The following is a 6431-nucleotide window of genomic DNA, read 5'->3' as shown; positions in this document are numbered from 1 at the left end:
AAAGTGAAACTGAAAGTGAAACTGAAAGTGAAACTTAAACTGTCTGCAGAGCTCTTTCTCACTCAGTGAAGCTCTTTTCAGATTCAAATTAACTTTGAGGAAATGTATTTTCAGATGCCAAGTAAACTGCATCATAGCCACCCCCCCCCCTGCCGAAATGGGCAGGACAGAAGCAGAAGGTGGTTCTTAAAGAGACAGAGGACAATTTCAAGGCATTTAGAAGAGGAAGTGATGAGAAGATAAGTTGATTTTCTATTTAAACATAAAAACAGCATTTTAATAACAGCTAAAGGTGACATAGATACTTTATTATGGTATAGTATTTAAATATACATGAGAAACACATAAAATTGCCCCTTTAACTCATTTGCACCTGGACATGCTTTGAAAGTTATCCAGGATGGAGCAGACCAAAACAGATTTGTTGAAATGTGAGTCCAGCATTACAGAAGAGTCCCATTAGATGTGTGYAYACTAGTGTCACAGTCAAGAACACYTAACCTGAGACCAAGTCAAGACCAAGACTTTTAGGGCCTGGACYGAGTTGAGACCAAGACTAAGGGAGGACGAGACCGAGTCAAGAAGACTAAGACCAGAAAAAACAAAATTACAAATCAAAACAAAATAAAAGTGCCTTAAAAATGGAGTATTCTATACACATGTAGCTTAATACAGAGCTAATATTGACAAAAYGTATTAAATAGYAATGRGTCAGGTTTGGATTTGAATCCGTATGTTTAAAACCTAATGAAAGCAAAGATGTTAACAAATAAATTGGACAATAATCAGGCTAGTTGGTGATATTTCCACGGTTGTGGTCTTGGCTGGTCTTGAAATCAAATTCCAAGTCCTCAATTTCTGAGACTGAGACAAGACCAAGAYCATCAAAAAGTGGTCTAGAACACTAGTGCATACCCTCACAAGTACGTACAACACCCATAGTGGGTCTCATGGGGCGTCTTCTGAGTGCGCTGTGTCAGGGACATCCTATGTCCACGTGTCTTTCAACAACCCAGAGCCTGTCCACACTAAGAACATACGTCTTTGGTCATGATGCTCACCAGTGTCTTCCAAGATCTTTCTCCAAACATAGGTGGTATGTATCAGCCTGAACGCCAACTCAGACTCCGTGTCGATTTGCTGAGCMTCAAGGACCAGTTACAACAACAGAGACCAACACAGGAGAGGTAAAACAACGGTGTAACTTTGTTCTGCTCTGAGTCAATACTTGTATCCAGGCCTGAGGGACAAGGGACCAGCAGTGGGCTCRTACAGCCAACTGTGATATTAATTTAATCTGATACTGTAAACATAAGAATAAAGTCACATAATCTTTTAAAACATGCAGCGTCAGTTCATTTCCACGACTTTATCTGGGTGCTTAACGTCTTGTTGTTTTTGTCAGTGAGTGYGTTTCATTTACCGTACTCGTTTGCTTTCTCACTCACACTTTTACACACACTTTATACGCGCACTCCACTTTACCTCTGTTGTGCACATCTTTTGACGTTTTATCTAACAAGTCAAATGAGCTGCGGCGGGATGGTGCTGGCACAGAGATCCATCACTGSACCCTCTGCTTCCAAAGCAAACATRAACTCTCTGTGCATTTAAAACTYACCTTCAACTGTGATCACGCTCTCAAAGAAAATACACACTAGATTTGATTCAGCCTTGTGTGATCGACACAGAGACACAAATGGATTACATTAAGTAAGTAAAAACGCTTTTGTTTGAACACAAACTGCTTCTTATGTGACTGATTTGGAGACACATTAACACACACATGCAGACMACGACACACATGCACCTCTTCCATTAGTTCTGCATTCTTCTCAGTCATCAGTTCCAGCTCAGCTCGAGCTTGGCTCAGCTGCTCCTCTGCTCTCCTCCTTATGTCCAAGTCCTGTGTCCTGTTTTCCTCCTCCCTGACCCTCCTCTCCTGCTGCAGCTCCTCCAGCTATAAAGACAAGTTTACTTTGTACACGTTGAGAAACACTTCTGTAAGAAAAATACGTATTCAATAAACTGAATTCGGTATTAAAACCACCATTGTTAAATAAAATGATTTGTAGAAGGAATCAAACCATACAACACCAGAATTCTGGAACTGAGTGAGRTTTATTGTCACCGGAGCTGACAGGAAACCACATTGRTGAAAAACCAAGAAGTTAATCAATTTATACATGTTCTTCAATGCCTGYGTTCGCCCCMTACTGACCTACGGCTGAATCACAGGCATTCAGACAAAATTATCATCTAATGTTCTCATAACCTTTAATTATGTGTTGTCACAGATATTTCGGACACGTAGCTAATCTATTATCAACCAAAACATAATAGATTAAACACTGTCAACATTATAAAAAAGAAAACCTGAAAATATAGTGTTGTGCTTTTAACCTCAGTACTAACCTCTAATAACTATAAATTTCTTCACTTCATCCATGATTACAGCACACGAAAAAGTTTTGAAATATTGCTTTGGCATCAATTCATTAAAGTAGAACATAGATTCCAAGTAAACTAAAATTAAATAAAGATGAAAAAGCTTTGGGAAGTTCAGTGTTCCCCCTAACCGTGATTAGATTTTGCACCGGAAGTGRGTAGGAGGGGAATTCACAGTGACAAAAACAGTGGGAACATAAGAAGCTGTGAAGGGATTTAGCACCTAAAAGAACACTGTGTAAGTTTACTGCCTGCCAAACTAGTGTCCTTTTGCTTGCTAAAACYGCCCTGTTCTGTTGCTCATACAGTAAGCGTTACACTGTGGGTGGATGTATATTTGAGGTTGTAGGAGGGCTGTTTGCCTGCTGTCGTCGTTTTTTTCTTTTTTCTTTTCTGCCATCTCACCTCCCCTGTCTGGATTCAAAATCTCTCGCAAAACCACATTATTAATCATCCTGTCTGCATGCAACTGWGTGCTCCAAGAGCGCTCAAAGGCATGCAAGATAAATAACCAGTCAAGYAGAGCGGAGGACAGCTCCGTAGACTGATGAGGCAAGCTCCTGGAGGCAGTTGCAGCAGCTGTTTCTGAGTTTAAACTTGTCACTGATGTAAACACAAGTGTTTCAAATTGTATAAACCGTGCTGAATTGAAGAAGACGACRATCCCAAACAAGTTTTGAGATTTACGAAACTTTTAAACTAAGCTGATTTATTAGCTGTTCTAACTACGCAGTGGATATTGTAAAAAATAAGAAATAAAAAAAAATGTTGACCCATTCTTCAATTTGTTCTGCTTTGCTTTTGAAAAGCAAGACTTTCTTGTGTTTTTTGGCAATGAATCTTTTTATTTTGTCCAGTTCCTAATAATTTTCAGATGAGTCTGTTGTTTGACTTAACTCTGACCTACAAGTAGTTTAAGCTTAAAATGGCTCCAAAACWCAAGGGATGAGCCTTCGTTGTCTCAACACATAACAGTCATAAAATTTAAAATCGGATTTTCAGATACGTTGTTACCATTATTTTGTCACAAACACAGTATTTGCTCCCATTTGTTATTGAATCTAAAGACACTAACAGATTATTATCACCAATATTCAGGAAGTGCTATTAGATGAAAACACATTACACAGAAAATGATCAGCTGAACAAWGATGCATCTCTCAGGBCYAGATGTTAGGCATTTGCTTATTTTCCCCACTCTTTCTTAAAAAAACACGACTCAGCTGTTTTTCRGTTGTATTTTGTAGTCTTATTTCATCCAYTTTTTCAGTTTCTTCACTTTTAACCACAGTGTATAATACGCTGACAACTACAAAAAATGGAACAGAAGTGGAAAAAGTTAAACTTGTGCATTTTACTGTATTTTAAAAACATTGTTTTATAGATTAGTTCAAAATTAGTTAGCGGTTAAATATACTATGTGAAATAAAAAATTTAAACAACTAAATTTTTTTTTTTTACAATTTTGTATCATTTAAAAATGAATGAGAACATTTTAAAATGGGCCAAAAGAAAAATAATTTGAAAAATTTCAAAATGTACTTAATGAGGTTTATGTAGTTTTTCTCTGTTAACTTAAATATCAAACTGTTTGTACTGCCTAAAATACAATAAATATTATATGAAAGCAGAAAGAAACTGAATAATATAAAAATCAGAAAGAGTTATATACAAATACAAAACATTTTTTATTGAAGTTCTCTGTGTTATATTCTTGTCTGTACCTTCTGTTGAAGATGAGAGTTTTCTCCTTGGCTCTGAGTTAACAGCATGTGGTTCTTCTCCCTCTCCACCTTCATCTTTAGCTCCGCCTCCCTGCGAAACTTCTCTATCTGCCTCCTGAAGTGCAATGAACTCTGGGAACTGTGTCTTTCAATGGCAGCAGCCAGCTATGACAATCAAATACAAAATGTTCAAATAAATGCAACAGAAACACTTTAAACATGTATTTTCTCACGTGTTACCAACAATACTGAAGATATGAGCAAATGATTAAAACTGAGACAGACTTTGCAGTTAATCTATATGTGTTTAAAAAAATAAAAACTTTACTGCCTGATGTATTTCAGGCTGAGTTTACAGATGTTATTTAGTTTAGAATTTTTTTTTCATTATATAAACAGAAAAGACACAAAGTGATGTCAGCATAAACAAAAAGCAATGAGAAACAGATGAAGAAAGACTTTTTGTACATCCTGTAAATGCATCTAATGAGGAGTAATGGTCATGTATAAAATATTTTAGCAAAATGAAACAATTATCTAGCATGCATCACATCCGTCTAAATAAAAAAACAAAGAGTTYATTTTATATGAAACTCTTAAGCACATCTTCAAACTGAAGAGTTACCACATAAATGATAAGTCCATGTGGCGTTATATAATTATCCAGGGTGGTACAAAAAGAAACAATGCAAGGACTTGTCAGAGAGTGTGACCTTGTTATTGCCCTCCTGCAACTGAAAATGAATTTTTAGGTCCATAAAACAAGACCTTACGGCTCTTAACACACAAAGCRTTTTATTTTTAGCCCGGGTCGGCCAAGGCCACCTTGTGATTTTTCCGCCGGCRTAGGAGATCAGACGAAGTGAGCCTGTCTGTGCCAGGGGCCGAGACCATTGTGATTGTGTGTTTATCTGCGTTTGTGCCTGCATGCTCTTATGCCTGCAAGTGTGAAAAAAAGAAAAAAAAAGAAAGGAGAAGTAAATGTGGGTGTCAGAGAAAACGAACAAAAAAAAAAAAAGAAGGCAGACTAGCGTGTGAAAATGTGTATATTTGACCCTGTGCGTGCGTGTGTGTTATGGTTTTGGTTTGAGTAGCTGTAGGGGAGACAAAGATTGCGTGTGTCAGCTGAAATGAGAAAACACCACTTCCTTTTTGATGGTTGAATGTACGTGTGAGGTGCATGGATGGTTTGTGCACAAAAATATAGATATTCTTTTGCGTGTGTGTGCATACAGCTGCAGTTTGTAATGTATTTGAAAACTGCATCAGTGTGACCACTTCCTTTTTGTGGTTATAAACCCACCCCCCCTGTTACGTCAGGAAACCCAGAATGAGAAATAACCTTGCATGGATGTTTGTGAGTRTGAGAGTTGTCGGTATTTACGCATGTGTCCGTGTCTTTATGAGTGTTTGTGTTGGGTGTGTGTGTGTCTGTGACATTTCTATATCTAGGTTAAGAACTAGGTTGGCAAAAAAGATTTGATCATTTCCTGCTGACTCAGATTTTTATGCATCATCTAATCTTTTGAAACATCACCATGAGTTTTTATGCTTCCATATCTTTTTATTTCCTTTTTAGCCTGAAATTTCTTTTGTGCAGAAAACTGCTTAAATATCACCCATTTTCATTTTTTACTCAGTGGGTATTTATTTATTTTTGTCTTAAAATAAGCAAAGTAAAGGTAGAACAAAATCAAAATGCTTAGCATGGCACTCAAAACATTTTCATTGGTTGTTGGTCTCCTTGGGTCTGCACCCAGCTCTTGAGAAAAAGTGTGTGGGGTGTGTGCAGGCGGACTGCCGGCTGTGGGAAAAACAGAACTTGGGGCGGAGATAACAGYGCCTTCAGCACAAAGGAGCAGGGGAAAGGAGGACGGGGAGAGGTGGGGAACTTATTTCTGTGAGATTGCCTTTGTACGTCCATGTATCTGCAAAATGGAGTGTGGAGGGGGGGGGCGCATCCACCTCGCCAGCAAATGTTATGTAAAACTTCACGTTTAAAGTTTGTGTTTGTCACGCACGTGGGGGGTGTGGGGGGGGGGGTGTCTGTGTAATTTATACACAATTTGTAAAACTTAACATGTTTGCAAGAGTACAAGATTTCCAGCTTCAATGAAGATCCTCGATGTCATGTAGCATCATTTTCAGAATATACAACCGTGATAAGGATGGGCAGTCATTTTTTAAAAATTTGAACAGTCGTAAAGGATGGGATGGTGGCACAGATGTGAGCAAGAAGATATACAGTATGTATATATA

Source organism: Austrofundulus limnaeus, unplaced genomic scaffold (genome assembly GCF_001266775.1).
Source record: "Austrofundulus limnaeus strain Quisiro unplaced genomic scaffold, Austrofundulus_limnaeus-1.0 Scaffold95, whole genome shotgun sequence".
Taxonomy (NCBI): Eukaryota; Metazoa; Chordata; class Actinopteri; order Cyprinodontiformes; family Rivulidae; genus Austrofundulus; species Austrofundulus limnaeus.
Note: the sequence above shows the minus strand (reverse complement) of the source record.